Source organism: Cryptomeria japonica, chromosome 11 (assembly GCF_030272615.1).
Source record: "Cryptomeria japonica chromosome 11, Sugi_1.0, whole genome shotgun sequence".
In the NCBI taxonomy this organism is placed as follows: domain Eukaryota; kingdom Viridiplantae; phylum Streptophyta; class Pinopsida; order Cupressales; family Cupressaceae; genus Cryptomeria; species Cryptomeria japonica.
In genome coordinates, this window is record NC_081415.1 from 555560250 (window position 1) to 555582481 (window position 22232).

Here is a 22232-nt window from a genome sequence, read left to right on the forward strand (position 1 = left end):
GTTATACATTTAATTCATGATATATATTCCCACATAACATGACCCAAATATAAGGCCTTATATGATAAGGATTTTCCTTCCCAACCTACCAAATATGATATACATGTGATAATAGAAAGTAAAATCCCCCTACACAAGATGTTCCTTCTTCATTTACTTTTCCCCTTTCTCCTTCTAGATACACTTACACTATAAATTTTAAAAAGATTAATTATAATTTTCCCTCTCCTTATCAATTAAGAAATTATTATAGGAGTGGCTATAACATAATATCAAATAAGGTTTTAGAGGACAAGGACTTGAAAAATTTGAACAAGGACTTAGAGTCCCTATAAACCCTCCTACACAAACTAGTATTAGGGGTCTAGGAAATTATCATGATTCACCTATGGAAGGTCTCCTTAAAATTAAAAACTTTAAGGACTATCTTCAAATACTTAAGACTTATCATCCATGTAAAGGTGATTCTTTTTCAAATACTCCTTTTTGTTCACATCATCAAACTAATGATCATGATACGAATGATTATCTTGATTTTCAAAATGGAATAAAAGGAATCATTGATAGATTCATAGTCAAAATCATGGATGTCAATTCTTCTTCTTATAGCAACCCTTATCTTACATCTCAATAAACAAGACCTAATTGTATTGATGATAAAAAAAAATAGCTACTAGAATCATTTGGAAATTGAAGTATGATAAAAAAATTTTAAAAAAATATTCCTTTCATAAAATTTAGTAGTAAAAGTAAGGAAGGTAATCAAAATTATATTTTTCATCATGTTGGTTCTCATTCTATTGAAAAATGTAAATAATTTAGAACATTTGTTGAATAACAATATGTTCTTGCTTGCATATCTCATTCGACAGGTCTTGCTCTCTTTCTTAGTAAAAGGGTAGTGACCTAGCACTCCATTCACACTTCATGTTTCTCCTCACCCTATGGCACAAGTAGGTAAATTAATTGGGGGCTCTTTTTCATAAGAGGTTATGCTTTTTCAATATCAAATACCTTGGGGAACCAACATGATTCATTCTTTCCTCTATACTTGATGGGAGAATCTTATCCTTTTCAATTTCTCTATCTAAAGTTTCCCTATTCCCTTTAGAGATTGCATTTTTCATGCTTTGATGTCATTTCTTACATGGAATAGTGTGCCTTTTATTATTAATCTCTCTCATTAGTGGAATATGTGATCATTCATTCTAAATTCTCTCTCTTTCTCCCTTTGAAAATTACCTCTTCTTTTGAGTTGCATTTAAAACATATAAATGTTTTTCCTTGCATTGAATATTAATACATGTGAGTACATTATACATTTAATTATGTCTAGTCTCTCCTTACAGGTTGTGAAATTCTTCTCATTTTCCTTATGCTTGGGGGGGAAATGATCTCTCTCATATTCTTTCTAAGGATCTACTTTTCTATTGTCAAGTGGTGTCTGCTTATTATTTGAGGTCATTCCTTCTGTGAAGTTTTTGTTTTCTCAAGGATTCTCTCTTATGAAAGAGGTGTTTATCCTTGACTAAAACCTCTTTTTCACTTGGAAATGTATATCTATTATAAAATCACCCTTCACACTGGCTCAAAAGTGTGTTATCCTTCACCAAGTATCCCTTTACCTAGCAATAAGATCCTGAAGGTGGAGATTCTTTTTCTCCTTTCCTTCTTTTGTTAGAAGATGATATGTTTGTTTGAGAAAATACTCTTGGAGGTAGATGTATTTTCAGAAAATATCTCTTCTCCTTAAGGATTCTCTTTACACTTGTTGCAAGATATCTCTTTTTCAAATATCTTATCCTTGTTTGAAGACTATTCCCCTTTTAGCTTAGATTTATGAACACTATTTCCTAAAGGATATCTCTTTGGTGTCAAAAGGTGGGTATCCTTGTTTATAGATTCCTTAAGAAATCAACATAGGGCTATGTTGACATCTTAAGGGGGGGCATACATATCACCCTCTTTATATTATAGTGTACCATATTTTTCCATATCTTAAATGGGCTGTTCAAACTGAGAACTAGAGAAAATAAACTCCTTTGGAGATGATTCATTCCAAAAAATAGATGCAAAATTGATATATATCTTAAATGGGGTGCACATTCCCGAAATTATAGAAAAAAAAATCTTAAATAGGATGTCCTTGAAGCTAGGCATATATTGTCTTAAATAGGGTTGCACATTCTCAAAACTAGAGAAAACACTCTTATATGAGATGTTCAGTTTGAAACTAAAAATTCACCCCTTGGTAATTGTATTTTTATTATATTCCTTAAATAGGTTGAAAGATAATCAAAAATAGAGGAAAAAAACTCTTATATGAGATACTATATACTTGAAACCAAACATCACTTGCACACATGCACGAGCATGATTGGAACTAGAAAAATATAGCTAGACTATTCCTACTCTCCTCTCCAACATGGATTACCTAGAAAAAAACATCTAGAATGTGTATCCATGTCCCCTATAGATTTTTTCATGGATCACCTTGTAAAACACATCTAGAATGTGTATCCATGTTTGTCCTTTCTTCTCATGAGCTCATAGCTTAGCTATTTGTAGCTCATCGATGATGTCTTCTTTTCTCTTTTATGTGATCACTTGTGTTCTTGAGATGGCATTTCTCGAGAATGATATTAGTGGTTGAGAGATTTTGATACTGAGGTCCCTTAGGCTAGTTGACTTGAGGTCTTATTTGTTTTTGGTTTTCAGCTTTTGTGTTTTGTGTGCCCTTGCATGCATTTGAGTGAGTTAAGATACTAATATTGGGGTCTCAGTTCCTCAAAATTAGTAATGTCTTATTCTCCTTGTTGTTCCTTTCTTCTATATCCTCCATCTCTCTTTCGTCTACTTTATTTACACCTCATGTTGGTACCTCTACTTTAGTGAATTTTTCCATCATCACCTGTTTGGGTCCATTCAGTTGCTAGACTTTAGTTCCAAAGAAATATACACATACCAAATGATCTTTCAGAGCTATATCTTTCTCATTGGGATTAAGGTGAGGTCCCTAGTTGTGGAAGAGTAGGGCACTAGCATCTTGGTCCTAGGACCAGAGAACTCACTGCCCTGGTCCCTGTCAATGGAACCTAATTTTAAAGTAAATGATGGGACCTATCTTTCCAATGGGAAATGAAATTGGTGGCTCTATATGATCGTTGGAGGTTGGCCTAGTCAGTAAATTGACCTAGATCCTCATATATATAGACATCTGATCAACTTAATTTCATACAAGCATCACAATAATTTGACCTAAAGAATTCAAGTGTTCAAGCATTCATCGCTAAGCATTTTTCAGAGGTCTTCAAGGTTGCATATTCTTCATTGAATCATTGTAGAGAATAATTAAACCATTCATATGCAAGGATGTTTGTGTGATTAAGGGTTTTTCATGTTCAGACAACATATGTGATTACATTCAAGAAACAAAGTATCATTATCTGTCATTCTAGATCTAAGGTATATCTTTCTATTATTTTTTTAGTATTTGCAACTTTTCATTCAAGGTTAATTCCTCAACAAAGGTTTAACTTGGGAAAACCTATATTCAAAGCCTACTTCCCTTTCTTTTTGGGTGAAAGATGCAATCTTCAGAATTAGCTTTATTCACAAAGATGAATAGGTTCCCCTTTAGATGACGAAAAGTGCAGTGGACCGGTGTCACGAACAATTCAGTTTGGATATTTTAGGAGCTCCTTTTGGGAATTTTTTTGAACACTCTTATATTCCTCATATCTAGGTTTGTGGCTTCATCTAACAATATTAGCTCACTATTTATGCATATTTACCTCAATTCTAGCACACTTACCATAATTCTAGAATTTTACAATTCAACTTAAAACACGACATCAAATCCAAACCTAACAAATCTAATAAGAATTCTTAGCCCTATCCTTGCCAATTTTAGGCTAGATCTATTGGGGTTTCCCCTCTTTAATGTGGTGGTGCCTAAGTCCAAAGTTAGTGATTTTTATATCTCCTATTGTGGAAATCATAATTTTACCACATCACTATATCTATACCTATACCTATGCCTATACGCATACACATACACATACACATACACATACACATACACATACACATACACATACACATACACATACACATACACATACGCATACACATATGCATACACTTACACATACACATACACATACACATACACATACACCTACACATACACATACACATACACATACACAGACATACATATACACATACATATACATACACACACATACATACATACATACATACATACATACATACATATGTGTGTGTGTGTGTGTAGACACACACACATGATTACTGGAACATATTTTCATGTTATTCAAGCATTGTCACTATACACAAATGACTATATTCTGACATTAAGGTAATTTATGTGGTTTTGAAATTAACTCTCTCCTTTCAAAAATTCACATTCAAAATTTGATCAATTGCCTCACTTCAGTTTCATATAATAATTTGAATAGTTACATAATCTACATAATTTGATATTATATTCTAATATATAAGGAGTTTTACTTTATTTATCTTGCATTCGTACATATCATATAGAATTCATAAGTCTTGTCCCATTCTAAGACATTGCGAAACATCATTAATTTACAAAAAAATTCAAAATTTGCAAAATTGTATTAGAAGTATATACATGTCTCAACTATGTTTCTTTTAAATATTGTACACATTTCTAAGGATTGACCTCAAATACCATGTCCTATAGAAGTGTAATGGTAGCCCTACTAAGATAGTCTGAAATACTATTAGCCTTTAGATACACAAAAGGGAGAAAGATGAGCTAGATACAAATTAAATGAGGCAAATAACAAGAATCAATTGATAGCCAGATCAAATATGTAGGTAGTAAATACAACCTTGTATATATAAATTTCACTATTCTAGACCCAAGGCAAATAATCTACAAATATATTATATTTATATTCCCAAAATGTCATTCATTCCAAGATTTGAATTTAAAGTTAAGTACCACCATTCATTACATTTTTAAATACCAATTACCAATAAATTGTCACATAGATGATAATTAAAACTAATTACACTTATATACATATACTTAAATTAATCAAAATGACATCTTAAGAAAATATATTTACCTTTACAATAATAAATATTGAATCAATATTCTTAAACAAGTTATATTTCTAAACCTTTATTAAATATTTTATTACAAATTAAATGTAAACTTATATAACTTGAATAAACCTGCGAGCACCATGACGCTAAACACCTAAAAACGAAAGAAATGTAAACATTACCATCAATACTAAAGAGCTAATTACAGACATGCTCAACCGAAAACAGTAAAGGTTAAACATTTCGATGGCCTTCCACTCTAATACCTATTTAGTCTGGTTCCATGAACAGCAGATCCATTCAATAAATACCAGTTACACCAAAGTCGTAATCAAGAGAGACACACTGAGCGATTTTTCAGGGTCCTGATACTGATCTTAGTATATTTTTTATTTATTTAAATATCAATCTAAAATATTATGGTAAAAAATTTCTAACATAATCTAATTCAAACCTGATATCATTTATTAAACCTCGTAAGAAATTGACGTACTTCAAGTTAAGTATTTACGTTTTGACCTGTAATTTGATAAGTCTTGTCGTCTATTGTACCGCTAATTGCACTTCGCAGACAGGTTCCTCTACGTTGACCTAAATGGTTAATCTATTGACTAATGAAAGCTAATATTTTGTAAGATTTCTAGTTTGGGAAGCAGCCGAACGATCCTGATGAGAAGGAAATCTAGGGCACAGATATTTTGACAATGACCCTCATTAAAAAATGAACTCTTATTATAATTCAATACCCGAGTTCATGAACTGCCTGTATAAGATGTATATTAAAAGTAAATTAATATATTGTTTAAGACCTCAATCCATATTCATATATCCAAAAATTTGTCAACACATTGCTTGCAATCCATTTCCTGGAAGATTGTTTAGAGCTAAATTATTATATTGTTCAAGGTCATAATTCCAAGGCAAGCTTGCAAAACCTTCTAAAATTTTGAAATGTGCAGATAGACTGAAATCCGCGTGGTCCAACATGTCACGTCTCCTCCATCCTTAAGAATTGAAGAAATCGACAAAATATGGTACCTTACTTTAAAAAACCCTGGTCTCTGAAAGAAATCATAAGGGGAAAACAACATGCAGATCGCCTACCATGCAAATTGTGCACCATTGGTTTTTGTTGTGCTCTTATATTTTATTATTCGCAGCACAGCAAAAATATGCGACAGTAAAAACCAGACAAGTACTGAATTCGAGAGTAATCTGAACATAGTTATTAATAATCTTGTAGCGAATACATAGGTTCCTAATTATTGCAATGCCTCTGTGTACGGAAAAAGTCCAGAGAGAGTTTAAGGCCTCCTCTAATGTTATGGAAGCACAACCATGGAGTGCTGCTTCACATGTTCTCAAGGCATAGCTAACGAAATTCGCAATAGTTGAGAAAATGCCATAAGCAGTAGTTATTGGATGGACAAGTGCTTCTTACGCTAGTTAAGGAGCTTTTTGCTTGCATATTGGCTCGCGTGTCTTTTGCCGTAACGGCTCTCCGTGCTTCCTTCGGATTTCAAAACTCTTCCGATCTATGGTTCTTGGCTCTCATATTGTACTATTGCTCTCTACTCTCTTGGACACGTTTCTACCAATATCTAGCTGCAACTATTGCGTAGAGAATCTCACCTACAATCACATACCAAGGGCTTTGTCACACTCTTATCTCAAACAAAGAGGGGTTTGGCTACACGCTTTGCTTTCTTTTTATCTTCTATCATTGCATGCAATATATCTTTCATATTTTGATTGTATCTATTATCTAGGGGCATTCATCTTTCCAATTTACCAATTTTACATTATATGAAATAGGGGTTTGCTTCCTTTAAGCGGAGTTTCTATTTTCATCTTTTCAATTTACCAGGTTACCAATTTATTTATTTTTCTAATCTATCTATTTGGCTGTTCGTGGCAGTGGAAACACCTAAGTGGGGGTTTGATTGAAGCGGGCCCCTATACAACCCCCAACATTTTTCCCATTTCAGTGTGTAGGTGGTGAATAGGTCTTGAATGTGAGGAAGTCTACACAAAAGTCTTTCTGTGATTTTCTGTTCGTGGGTCATACAGACAACAACACATTGCACTGGCATCCGCTCCTCGCATTGAAGTCCAGAACCCAAGAGCGCTTCATTTCAGAGGTATATTCCTCTTTAAATTCTTTTCTATTCTATAAAACTAGTTTTCTGTATTTCACTATTTTGGTGTCATAAATCCATTATTTACTTCCATATAGTCTTTGGTTTAGTTTTGTTATTCCCTGGCTCATCATATCATCTATTCAAAGAGGTAGCAACATATTGGTTTGTCCTCTAAGATTCACCATCTTGGAGGGGACAAATCACCTCCTCTACATGATCACTGTACCACTGTCCACAATTGCCTGTTGCAAGTCTGATAAGGGATTACTACACTACTTTGTTGAACCAACTACTTGCAACGGATCTAGTAAAGGATTATTGCAACACTATTCACACTAACTCTTATTCACACACCTTTATTCATACAATGCCCACACTATATACTGCTCGCACACTAACTTTGTCACTTGCACACTTCTTATTCTTCTACACATCACAAGCATACTCTATTAAATACTTTACATACACATACTCTCATTACACACAAACTTCTCTTCTTGAATTGCCACACTATATATTATCTTCCCACATTCTCACATGTTCTTATATATACTAGTAACAACATATACCAAGATACTAAGTCATCCAAGCACAACAATTTACCCAATAATGCACTTATTCAATCAAGACGATATCCAAACACATCCCTTGACCAGAAATTAGGATGAACAAGTTGTCCTTCACCAATATTCTACATGCTTCATTCACATACTTCATCTACTGAAATATATGTCATAATTAATAGACCAAACCAAGGGTCTATCCGATCCATAGACTTGGACCCATAAGCACAAACTCCGAGCACAACAACTCCCAAACTCCAAGATATAGATACCACATATTTTGAAACATAATACAATATAATCATTTAGATAGCAATAGATATAAATGATGTAATTGATATGATTGATATAACTGATATTGGAACTCACATAGCTAATACCAAAATTTGATACAAACCTTGATAAGAAAACACAAGATTTTGAAGAACAAGATCTTTCGAAAATGACTCTAGTAGATCATATACCTACCTATCTTTCACTATTTCTCAACCTGCAATACAAAAATTGCTTCTAGTGACTTAAGAACAATATACCACATCCAATCCCAACTGGACCACTAGGTTTGACATGATGGAAAAACATCAAAAAAAATAAACTAGAAAACATATCTACATATAACTCCCCCTTACTCATATATCTTCATTGCTCTATCTTTCTTCTTATCTCTCCATTTACATTTCTCATTTACCTTTCTCCCCTTTGACATCAAGGACAAAGGCTGTCTCTCATGGAAAAGAAATAAAAGAAAAATAAATGCATTCAACAACAAACTTGTCAAGATTGCATGCCAGCCCAAAAAGATTCTCAATTGTTTTTCTTTTAAAATATTTGCTTGTATTTCTCCTTAAACTTTAGAAGGAGGACTTTCTAGGACTGAAGAACCAATTTAATACTGATAGAAAAACTTCTACATTCCACCAACACATCAATAATATGAGAAAAACTATTAGGAATAAACTGATTCTGCTCATACTCAACAACATCATCAAGCACTACTATAAAGTGATCTAGTTTAGCTTCAACAACTTCCTTGAATTTCTAGAAAACACTCACATAATCTTCCTTCGTTCTTTTCAAAAATAACAACTCATCCTAAAGATAATTTACCTTTTTCCTTTTGTCTCCATCCTTGTTGCTTAGAAAGTCAAATGATTTGCCGACATAACTCAATTATTCTTCAATAGTTTCAATCTTTGTTTTATGTTTCACCATAGAAACTAGTCATGAAAGACAATACTTGTAGACCTTGTTGCCTCTGTTGATACAATCTCTCATCTCATTTATCCATATGGATAAAGTCTTCCTAGAATCTTCACATTTTTCCAACAAACCTTGCATATTATCAACTTCTTCTTTTGAATCTTCTTTTTTTGCTCTGCAACTCCCAATTCTTCCTTAACTGTAGGGGATTTTGGATCATCAAACACAATGATTTCTTCTTGTTTTTGCACATTTTGCTTCTTCTCAATTTTTGGAGAACCATAGGACTCAATCTCTTTCAGTTTTCTCTTTTTGGAGACCAAAATCTACTTAGTCAAACTGGTAGCAGAGGATACTGGACCAATGCTCCACATATTCAAAAATGATCTGAAATAAGAATTAAATGCATCTTCTCTTTTATCCAATAAATTATAATATCGAAAGATATTTCTACCAACTAGGACTCTATATTCCCATAACACATTCTACTTAGTTAGAAGAGACCCTAGACAATACATAGCCAAACACACAAGCAATGATCCAAACTAGAAGGGGTAACCTTACTCTTTTCTCATTTTGATATTCTCTAATAGTTCACACAAATCGAACATAGCGTATTCCATAGAAATCTTATACACAACATACACAATAATTGCTGAAGTAGAACCTTCCCTATTTTTTACATAAGTCTTATCAGATATATCATATGCTACATACCTCACAATAAGAAAATAGATTTTATCTTAATCAAAACCAAGAAATTAATGATTTTGTTGATTATCAATGCTCTCTAATCACCCATGAAAATGGTTAGGGTTTCAACCTCCTTCTTTATTGTCTTCTTAACCAACACACTCCCACTATCACACAGGCTAGTAATAGCCAAAGTAATGTCCTTTGTGATCAGATATGGTTTATCTAACACAATATAGTCATTGTTCACATGACTCAAGATCAACCTGATCACTTCCTCATTGTCAAACCACAAGAAGTCAATCCCTAAATTTAGTTCTTTATGACTAAACTCATCGACCTTCTATAAATCTTCTTCACTTCAGCTTGTTTCCATTTTTGTAATCTTCTTTGTCAAATTCATCCAACCATACCTTTCCCAAAGACTAAAAACTTATGTAGCTCGATTCTCTAACAATCATTTTTTTATTCCATGCTTACTTTACTTCTCTGCGCTTCATTCTCTAATAGTTACACCACTCTTCAAATTGTTCTTCTTCGCATAATGATGAAAAATGATCTCAAATTCCCAAATTTAACTTACCTTGATTTCTTCTATGGTTTTACCACCAAAATATGTCTTCTTGATGAACATGGCACAAATGTTAGATTACTAAATTGCATCTCAAACACACTTATGTCGGACCATCAACATTAACTAACTTAGAAGAGCGGACCAAAAGATTTTTCCTTGAGAAAATCCCCTTGAGTCAAAGCAATATGCCCAGTTACTGGAGGAAGAGGTGCAGACATTGGATTCTAGTACACCAAGTTTTCTCTCATTATTCACTTCCTTCTTTCTCTAAATCATTCCTTCCTTCTCCTTTGATTCACTAGACTTCACCACATTCTTCTCTCTTGACTTCTTCACAACACCTTCATTTCTACACCGATTAGCATAATGTTTGGATTGCTTGCACTTGTAACTATTGAAGTTCCTCTATACTAAATTTGTTTAATGTGTTCTAGATCTACATTTATTAGTCTTTTGACCATAACCATTGTATATAGATGACAATATCCATGAAAGTTATCATTTAGCTTATTTATTCCAACCAGATTATGATTCTGACTCATAGAATGATTTCTATTTTAATTTTATTTGTGACCAAACTTTTTGCAATTGTAACATTGACCTTATGTCCAAATTTATTGCATTGAAAATAATAACCATTAAATGATGGGTACCTTTGTATATTCGGTTAATGAAATGGTAGTCTTTTTGTAGTAGATCAAGCTGATTCAAGGTTTTGCTTGCATCTTTAGGTTTCTTTTCTACTTCAGTTTTGACTTCCTTTCTTTTGTCTTTATCATTCTAATTTGAACATTCACCAGTCTGAAATCCTAGTCCAGTCTTGTCTAAATGAGCTTTCTGCATGCTAATCAAGTCTTCCAAATGTTTCCTACTTTCAAGAACTTTAGTTTCTGTCTTCAACTTTTTCACCTCTTGTTCCAGCTTCTCACATTCTACTATCTTCAACTTAATTGATTCTTTCAGAGTTTATTCTATCTTTTTCTTCTACTTAATTTTCATCATTGGATCTTTAACGGTTTCATTCATATACTTGAACTTATTATTAAATTCCTTATGTCTCAGCTTGACCTTCTAGATCTATTCTCTCATCTTATGCACACATTCATTTGCTACCTTCACATTCTCTTTCAATTCTTCATTCTCAGATTCCATGCTTTTCAAATCTTCAAGAGATATTTTCAATTCCTTGTCTACATGATATTATTTAGTCATAAACATTGGAGTCATAATTCAACCAACAAAGATCTTCATCAAGCGATTAAACTTTCAAGCAAGGGACCAAGCTCTGATAACAATTGTTGAATTAGTTCAATGGACTAGAATACTAAGAGGATGGGTGAATTAGTATTCTTACTTTTACTAATGCATTAACCTTAACAGTTAATCTCATCAATATGAAATAATAAATGCAGAATAAACAAATAACACAACCACAAATTGAACACCAAATTTATATGTGGAAAACCCAAATGAAAAAAACCACAAAGATTGTGAACTCTCAAGATAATATAACTAGTTATATGATGTTTATAGAAAGGGGTGGCTCACTACCATATGGCTCACTACTGGATACAAAGTAGCTCAATGTTAGAATCCTCACTTAAATAGAAAGTAAATGAATTGAAGAAAAGTGCATCTCCTAATCCATAAGGTCAGTTCCAGATTAAGCTCAAATAACAACTCATAAAACTCATAGTAGATCTAATAAGGGATTAGTGCACCACTATCCACAATTTCCTATAGCAAGTCTGGTAAGGGATTGCCGCACTACTCTATAGAACCAACCACTTGTAGTGAATTTGGTAAAGGATTGCTACAACATTTTCCATACTTTGACTCTTCTTCACACGCCTTTGCTCATATATTGCCCACACTACATGTTGTCCACACACTAACTTTGCCACTTGCACACTTCTTATCCTTCTACATATCACAAGCATACTCTGTTTAATACTTCACACACACACTCTCTCATTACACACGCACTTCTCTTCTTCAATTTCTACACTATATATTATCTTCCCACATTATCACATCTTCTTATATATACCCATAAGCACCTATAACAGAATAATATGCTGACCAAGTATAGATGATTTACCCAATAATACACTGCTTCAATCAACATGATATCCAACACATGCCTTGACAAAAAATAAGGATGAACAAGTGAGCCTTCATCAATATTCTATATGCTTGCTTCACTTACTTCATTTACTGAAGCATATGCAACAATTATTGAAACAAAACAAGGGTCTACCAGACCCATAGACTTGGACCCATAAGTGCAAACTCCAAGCATAACTCCCAAACTCCAAGATATAGAAACCATAGATTTTAGAACTCGATACAATATAATCATTCAAATAGGAAATATACAATTGATATAATTGATATGACTGATATAACTGTTACCAGAACTCACATAGCTAATACTGAAACTAGATACGAACCATGATAAGCAAAACATAAGATTTTGGGGAAGAGGATCTTCCTGAAATGACTCTAGTAGATCATGTATATACCTATCTTCCACTATAGCTGCTCAACCTCGAACACAAAAATCACTTCCAATGACTTAACAACAATATACCACATCGTGTCCTAACTGGATCACCAAGTTTGACATCAATGACAATATTCACACAAATCCAACAAAGATTTCAAAAACTTCATCTAATGAACAAATATTTTCTACCTCAAACAATGAATTTCTAGTTATTATAACTTCATGCAATATACTCCAAAACTCCTTAATCCTGATAAGATTTTTATGAGATAATATTAAACTCTCATTATCTAATACACGAGGATGCTTCTCCATATGTATGTATGTATGTATCTATGTATATGTACACACACACACACACACACACACACACACACACACACACACACACACACACATATATATATATGCATATACATATACATATACATATACATATACATACATATATATGAATATACATATGTATACAGACATATGTGTATATATATATGTATATTTATACACACACATATATATATAGACACACATACATACATACATACATTAATACATCACCACATATTTAGTTAAAAATTTATTCATATATTCTTATTGGATAATATTTTCATGTTATTGAAGAATTCATTGCACATATTCAAGCATTGTAACTATACACTTAGATGACCAATTTCTCAGCTTAAAGTAATTTATGTGATTTTAAAATTAACTCTCTTCTTTTGAAAATTCATATTCAAGATTTGATTGATTGCCTCACTTCATTTTGGTATAATGATTTTAATAGGTACACAATTTACACAAATTGATAGTATGTTCTAATATTTAAGGAGTTTAATTTTATTTATCTTGTGGTCAAAAATATCATATAGAATTCATAAGTCTTCTGTCATTCTAAGACATTGCAAAACTTCGTTAATTTACAAAAAGGATTGAAAATTTGAAAAAGTATATTAGAAGTATATACATGTCTCAACTATGTGTTGCTTCAAATATTGTACACTTTTCTAAAGATTGACCTCAAATAATATGTCCTATAGCAACATAATGATAGCCCTACAAAGGTAGTCTTAAATACAATTAGTCTTTAGATGCACAAAAGGGACAAAGATGAACTAGATACAAATCAGATGAGGCATAAAGTAGGAATTGTTTAATAGCCAAATGAAATATGTAGGTATTAAATACAACTTTGCATATATATATGTTACTATTCTAGACCCAAGGCAAATAATCTACAAATATATTATGTTTATATTCCCAAATTGTCATTCATTCTATTATTTACATTTGGATTTAAGTATCATAATTCATTATATTTTAAAATACCAATCTCCAGTAGTTATGCTTATATACATATAATTAAATTAATGTAAGTGACATCTTAAGAATGCATATTTACCTTTATAATAATAAATATTGAATCAATATTCTTAAAGAAGATATTTTTCTAAACCTTTATTAAATATTTTACTATAAATTAGATGTAAACTTATATAACTAAATTCATGTCCTTTGGCTCCATATGAAATTGTTTTTGACCTGGAGCTATGAATGAATGAGGCCACAAACGGGGGACCTCATCCCCACATTTCACTCGATCAAACCCACTAGCACAATTACCTAGTCAAGGCACAAGGGTTTTGAGGACCTCATCCCCACACTTTACTTGATCAAACATGTGAGCACAATGACCCAATGAAGACACAAGACCTGCAAACTTAGTGGTCCAGTAAAGATTTGAACCTTGGTAGCTGCTTCACCAACAAAATGTTTTAACTGCAAAACTACACATCCTATGATAAAAGAAATGTAAACAATACCTTCCATAGTAAAAAGTTAATTACAGACATGCTTAACCCAAAAATTTAACCCAAAAATTAAACGTTATAAATTTCAATGGCCTTCCACTCTAATTCCTATTTTGTCTGGTTCCATGAACTGCAGATCCATTCAATAAATGCTGGTTACACCAAAGTTCGATTTCTCAGGGTCTTGACACTGATCTTAGTATTTTTAATTTTTTTCCATTCAATAAATGCCGGTTAGACCAAAGTCGTAATCAAGAGAGAGACACTAAGCGATGTTTCAGGGTCTTGACACTGATCTTAGTATTTTTATATTTTTATTTAAATATTAATCTAAAACGTTAATGTAAAAAGTTTCTAATACAATCTAATTCAAACCTTATATCATTTATTAAAATCTCATACCAAATTGACCGGATTTCAAATTAAGTTTTGACCTGTAATTTGATAAGACTTGCCGTCTACTGTACCGCTGATTGCACTTCACAGGCAGGTTCCTCTATGTTGACCTAAATGGTTCATCTATTAAGTGATGAAAGTTAACATTTTGGAAGCTTTCTAGTCTGGGAAGCAGCCGAATGATGCTGATGAGAAGGAAATCTAGGACATAGATATTTTGACAATGACCCTCATTTAAAAATGAACTCTGATTATAGTTCAATACCCAAGTTCATGAACTACCTGTATAAGATGTATATTAAAAGTAAATTAATATATTGTTTAAAATCCCAATCCATATTCATATGTCCAAAAACTTGTCAACACATTACTTGGAATCCATTTCCTGGAAGGTAGTTTATAGCTAAATTAATATATTTTAAGGTCATAATTCCAAGACATGCTTGCAAAACCTTTTAAAATTTCGAAATGTGCAGATAAACTGAAATCCGCGTGGTCCGACAGGTCACATCTCCTCCATCCTTAAGAATTGAAGAAATCGACAAAATATGGTACCTTACTTTTGAAACCCTGGTCTCTGAAAGAAATCATAAGGGGAAAACAATATGCAGATCGCCTACCATGCAAATTGTGCACAGTTGGTCTGTGTTGTGCTCTTATTATTTATTATTTATTGTTCGGAACCCAGCAAAAATGTGACAGTAATAGCCAGACAAGTGCTGAATTCGAGAGTAATCTGAAAATAGTTATTACTAATCTTGTAGCGAATACATCGGCTCCTAATTATTTCAATACCTGTGCACGGAAAAAATCCAGACAGAGTTTATGGCCTCTTCCCATGTTATGGAAGCACAACCGTGGAATAGCAGCCACCGTTAGCACCTCCAATAGCGAGTAATATTCATATCAATTACCATATAACCAAATTTTAATATTTCTTGTATTCGGACAGATTCTATAGAAGAGGAATGTAATGAGAAGATTTAACAAAGAATTTATCCATGTGAGAACTTAAATCAACCATAACTCTGCTGATAGATCCCACAGATATTATGGCTGCTGTTTCTAGTTCATTTTACTTGTTCCTTGAGACTTGATGTCCTCTAAATAAACAAAATAAGGTTTATTTTGCTTTTTGAAGTGAACATTTCGACCATTTCAGATGACTAACTACTCAAAATAATTACTTGTACAGAGAAGTCTCCATACAATATAGGTACAGTTCTGGGTATTGCAGGCGGCTTCTTGATCGTGTTACTGTTTTGCCTGTTTGCAATCGGAACAAAATTCAAGTATGCATTATTATGGATGGTAGCCCTCTTAAGGAAAGGTGTTTTTGCGGCAAAATTTTATTGTATTGTTCGAACATTTGTATCAACAAAATTTCTTGCTAGTAAGGGTCTTAGAACAGGTTGAATTTTTCTCTTCATTATCATCAAGTTGCAGTCAGCAAAACTTCTTTCTACTTAGATATAACATTGTAATTATTTTTCCTCCGGTGCATTATTTATCCAGAGAATCTAGATAGAGAAGTAGACTCAGCTATCGACCAGGAGAAGTAGATAATCTTTAATTTGGAAAATATCAAGATTGCGACCGGAAATTTCCATGAAGATAACAGGCTTGGAGAGGGAGGGTTTGACTCTGTATACAAGGTAATATCATCTTCATTTCTAACCGACTATGTTTTATTAATTTGAAAAGGAAAAATTAAATATGCTATTAAATTGAACTAATGTTACCTATCCATTCTGTACGCCTGTTTTAGTATCGTATTTTGACCTTTTAGGAAATACACTTACATATTATCTCGCAATAGACTTTTAAAAACCCCAAAGCCAGATAAATCTGACGTCTTATTTACTTCTTTTTTTGTTTTGCTTTAATTCAGATACCAGATATCCTGATCACAGTTCAGGATTTTCGGAAATACTTATAAATCCTCGCACTGTTTCATTTAAATTTGTTCGAATATTTACTCGTTTATGTTGTTTAGTAAAATTCACTAAGGACTCTTTTGAATTTTATAACGGATCTGTCCACAGGTCAGAATGGTCACAGACAGTTAGAAAATGCATCTACACTCTTCTGTGGGAAGGCTTCGAGTTCGGGATAATCTCTTCCCTTCTCCGTTAAGCAATCACTGCGTTTCAGGCCATAGATGATCTCTTCCCTTCTCTGTTTAACAAATGGGATTTTCTTTGTTTCTTGCTTGTTCATTATCAGATGTTTCGAGTTTTCTGGTCACTTGAAATCTGGTGCCTTGGTGGCCTCCACCCGATTTTATCCTTCTGGGATCATTTGCTTTGCATTCACGGCCTCGGGATACATTCTTTGACGAGTGTTTTTGTTTCCTCTTGGTACTTTAGCATTTCTGTTATGCGTCCATTTAAATTCGATTATGCTCGTTGGCTTCAGAAGCTCTGTTTGCTTCTCCTCAACGCTGTCTGTTTGTCCTCTTTCTTCTTAAGTTCCGGCTATTTATATTTTCTGTCATTTGATTTTATGTGTGCTAGCTAGCACTGTACCTTGATCGTCACGGTTGTCTTCTTGAGAGCCCTTTTCCCTCGAACAATTCATCCTAAGCATAACTGAAGCAGTATTTTACCCACTTTAGACTTCAGGACTTCGACAAATGTGTACAGTGGCATAAGCTCAATAATTATGTGTTTCCTTTTATGTCAGGGTACAATGCCAAATGGAATACAACTAGCCGTAAAGAGGCTCTCCGTACAATCATTGCAAGGGAAAAAGCAGTTTCTAAACCAGGTAAAGTTGGTAGCCAAAATACAACATCGTAATCTTGTGAATCTGCTTGGATGTTGCGCGGAGGGATCAGAACACTTGCTTGTTTACGAATTCTTGCCTAAGAAAAGCCTTGACAAAATACTATTTCGTAAGTTTATTTCACCTAAATTTTAAATGAGTGTCATCTAATATTTGTTCTTTAATTACATTAATTATATCATGGTATGGATATAGATCTGCAGCGGAGCGAAGAACTTGACTGGCCAAAGCGTTTGAACATCATACTTGGAGTAGCCCGTGGGCTTTTATATTTGCATCAAGATTCTCAGCTGCAGATCATTCATCGGGATATAAAAGCAAGCAATATTTTACTTTATGAGAAAATGCAGCCAAAGATATCAGATTTTGGTTTAGCGAGGTTGTTTCATCTAGAGAAGACTCATATCAATACAATGGTTGCGGGGACACTGTAACATTTCGATAAAAAATTTAGACTTACTGATTTCGCCTTTGCAAATAGTTTTAAATTTTTAATGATACCATACTCTCTAAGTTTGTATTTTTTTTAAGGATTTTTACTTAAATTGTTTTCTAATCTAATAATGATCTCCAATTATGCAGTGGCTACATGGCACAATGTACCAGATTATGCTCTAAGTGGTCAATTATCTGTTAAAGCAGATTATTACAGTTTTGGTGTTGTTATTTTAGAAATTATATGTGGAAGAAGGAACACAGATAGTAGATTGCCTCTTAAATTTTAAAGCGTCTTGGAATGGGTAAGACAAAAAAATAAGATATCTTGTTTACTATAATTATAAATCTTATAAACATTATGATGCCTCATTCTTGGAATGAGTAAGATAAAAAATAGGATATCTTGTTTACTATAATTATAAATCTTGTAAACATTATGATGCCTCATTCTTGGAATGAGTAAGATAAAAAATAGGATATCTTGTTTACTATAATTATAAATCTTGTAAACATTACGATGCCTCATTCTTATGCAGGTATGGAGATCTTTCAAGGGAGGAAATATCATTGATATAATTGACAAAAGTATAATAAAATGCTTTCCCAATGAACAAATTTTGAGATGCATTCAATTTTGAGATGCATTCATGTTGGTCTTTTATGTACACAAAAAAATCCATCACTTCGCCCATCAATGGTCAATGGTCAATGCATATGCAATGCTCTTCAAAGCTTCTACGACCAACTTACTAGATCCAGCAAAACCTGTTTATCTAAGCACAACACAAGATAATGCTCCACCATGTGCGTTCACATCACCATTTGGAAGCACAACTTTGTCTTTATCATCTACCACTCATTTGCCTTGCACATCTATCGGTGATACATCAATAATAGAATTGGCTGCTAGATAATCTTTCTTTCTTTTTATTTTATTTTAATAATTGAGCTTGCATATGAAACTACGTGTAAGAAAATTCTCAAAATAATAAATTTTAATAATATTATTTGTGTGGTGCTTAATAAAACATCAGAGATTAAATTAAGTGTAACTTTAGTAATTTTAATCACTATATTTTTCATTTTTATTTTGTAAGGTCTAGCCTACTATATGTCAAGTATTACTCACTTCTCCTTTGATGGGATTCCATTCTTGTTAGTTTATCAAATTATATGAATTTTTGGGTTAAAGTAATATGGTTTAGTTTTATAAGATGATAATGATTTTACTATGAGTTGTTAATATTATTTTGAGTCAACTCATATTGCATGAAAATGTTCCTTAAATTGTATCAACTGTATGTTATGAAATTAATTTTGGAATAGGCTCAATGTTCTATTAGTACACAAATGAAAATGAATATGCAAGCTATTCTACTTTTGATTCTTAAATCATAAGGGTGTGCTTCGAATTGAATTAATTATATGTTGTTTGATTTGAGATAATTGATTCTCTAGCTAATTTTTTATAATATGAAATATCTATATAGGGAGAATTATAATGTCGCATATATGATATGAAATAGGATTTTATTAATAACATGCATTTTGATGAGAAAATTTGAAATTGAGTTACTTTTCAAACTAAATATTTTATATCACTATTCATATATTACATTTTTTATTAAGTGGGGAACGTCCCTCATAACTTTCATAAACCAACCATCAAAAAATAGGTTTAGAAAGAAAGATAGAAACTATCAAGTATGAAATTGAGAAATTAGGCTTTGAAAGAGGCCAAAACATTAAAAAAAATCTATGGGCGGGAGATCTAGTGCGAGTGCTAGGGTTTTGGGGTTGAGGGATGCAGATGAGGAAGAAGATGACAAGAAGATGAGAGCGAGGCAGATGGAGGGGATTTGACTCCCATTTTGGCTTGCTTTCGATGCCCTTTCTTTTGGGTCTTTCATTATGAATGGGCATTCATTGTGGGGGTGGCCATGATTGTTTGGTGGAAGTGTGGAGGCACACACAACTGTTGTGAGGTTTGGGATCTGCTAGGATGGCTATGCTCTTTGTTGTCCATGGTCTTTTTGGTGTGTAGATCATAATCTTCAACGTTTAGACCCATTATTTGGTGTCATGGTTGGAGTTTGCTATGGTGTCGGGTTGTAGCTATTCTCCAAGTGGCTAAGCGCCTACTGTAGGAGATGTATGAGAGGAGAGATCCTCTCTATTCTCTCTCTTGTTGGTGTAGGGGGTTTGGCTTGGAGTTGGGGGAGGATTTGGGATCTAGGTGGTATATATAATAGAAGGATTTTCTCTCTTCTTCTCAAGACCTGGTGGGTTTTAGTGGGCTTGGGGTTATCTAGTTTTTAAAGATATTTTTTCCTGGATTGTGTGCTCTACGCATTCTTTTTTAGGGCTCTTCCTTCTAACCCCATTTCTTCTCCCATTGCTCCTTGGATTTGTGGTGTAGGCTATTTCCTAGTCAACTATTCCTTATTTGTCTATCTTTAGTTCAAGTTGGTACCTCTCTTTCTAGGGAGACTCTCTATTAAGGGGGTTTTCTTGTCCGTGGTTTCAAGATATGTCGGTGCTCCTCTTGATGGGTGGAGGCTCCTTTTTGTTTGTATTACTCTCAAGTGGATCACCTTTTGTTCGGGTTGCATCTCTTAGTTCCTCTTAGCCTACCCTAGTGAGGTGGGTCATTCTTCTATAGAGAGGAAGAGTTGCTGACCAGTTCCTGTTAGATGGGACTCGTTGGGAGTTGGGTGGTTGTTCGAAGCTCTCTCCATGATTTTGTGCTTTTGGCCCTTTCTTCCTATAGAGATGGAGAGATGGGATTCAGTTCAAGTATCTCATTCAACTTATGCTTCTAGCGTTTTTAGGTTATGGGAGCCTGTTGAGACCCATTTTTAAGGACCTCGGGATTGTGATGGCTGCGTATGTGTTATTTATTTTTCTTCCTCCTCTGATCCTTACTGAGGTGGTGATTGTGGAGAGATTTTGGTTTTCAACTATGCTCTTATTCCTCCTAGTTGAGGGAGGCAGTAAAAACCCTCCTATGTTGGTTATTTTTTTGACTAACCAGGTGATTGCGACAAGTTTTAAAGGGCATATCTTTGTTTCTTTTGGTTCTTATTTTTGGTTAAGATGTGTTGGGTTTTGGAGCATAATATCAAGTTGTGGGAGCCTAGTTAAAACCCTCTTGTATGGTTGTGGGTGCCTGTCAAGAGGCTCATTATCTTTTAAGTTTTGGAAGCCTATTTAAAACCCTCTTATATGGTTGTGGGACCCAGTCAAAGCTCTCAGAGTCTTGTCTCTTTGCTTAGGTCTATCCTGATATGTAATGTTGTTTGCTATCCTTTCTCTAGCATGTAGTACCCCTACTCGTTTCAACTTATTAGACTCATATTTTATTCTTGTTTGTTTTCAGTGGATACATTACCATGATGTGTTATTCATATTTTTATGACATTATTTCATGCTTTATTTGGATATGAGATGCATAATTTATTTGTAGTATTTCAGTACTTGTGATTTATGGCATTTAATGGATTATTGCTATGTACTGACACTTTACTTTTATTATGCAATGTGGAATTATATGTTGTGTGTCTGAGAGTGTATTGGATGCAAGGGGATGATTTTCCTTCACTCATTTCGGTGAGAAAGAGAATGTCACGATTCTCCTTCATCAGTGTGTATGTCGTGTTTTCTATATTGTATATATGCATGTGTGGTTTGGTGATGTAGGATACTGCAAGTACAAGTATGGGGTAGGTACGGGGTATCATCTCCACCTGGCTTCATAGATTTGAGCGTGCCTTAAATTTTCCGATGGAAGTGGAGGAGATAGTAGTTGACCCTAGTTTACTCAATTACACTCTTGTGAGTGTTGTCAATTGGTCATCCTGTCAGTTTGTTCGGCCTTCGTATTTTGTCGATTGATCTTTTTAAGAGTTTTTTCTTGAGATTTGTTCAGTTTGTATGTTTTAGTGGATTTGATTAATTAATTAAGTTTATTGTTTCCTAGAATTTTAAATAAATAAAATAAATAAATAAATAAATGAA

The 22232-nt window shown here is 33.4% G+C and overlaps 1 pseudogene; it reads left to right on the top strand.

Annotated features, from left to right (window-relative positions):
* Positions 1–18502, top strand: part of LOC131860320 (cysteine-rich receptor-like protein kinase 44) — a 108805-nt pseudogene extending 90303 nt beyond the window's left edge.
* Positions 18503–22232: the final 3730 nt, after the last annotated feature.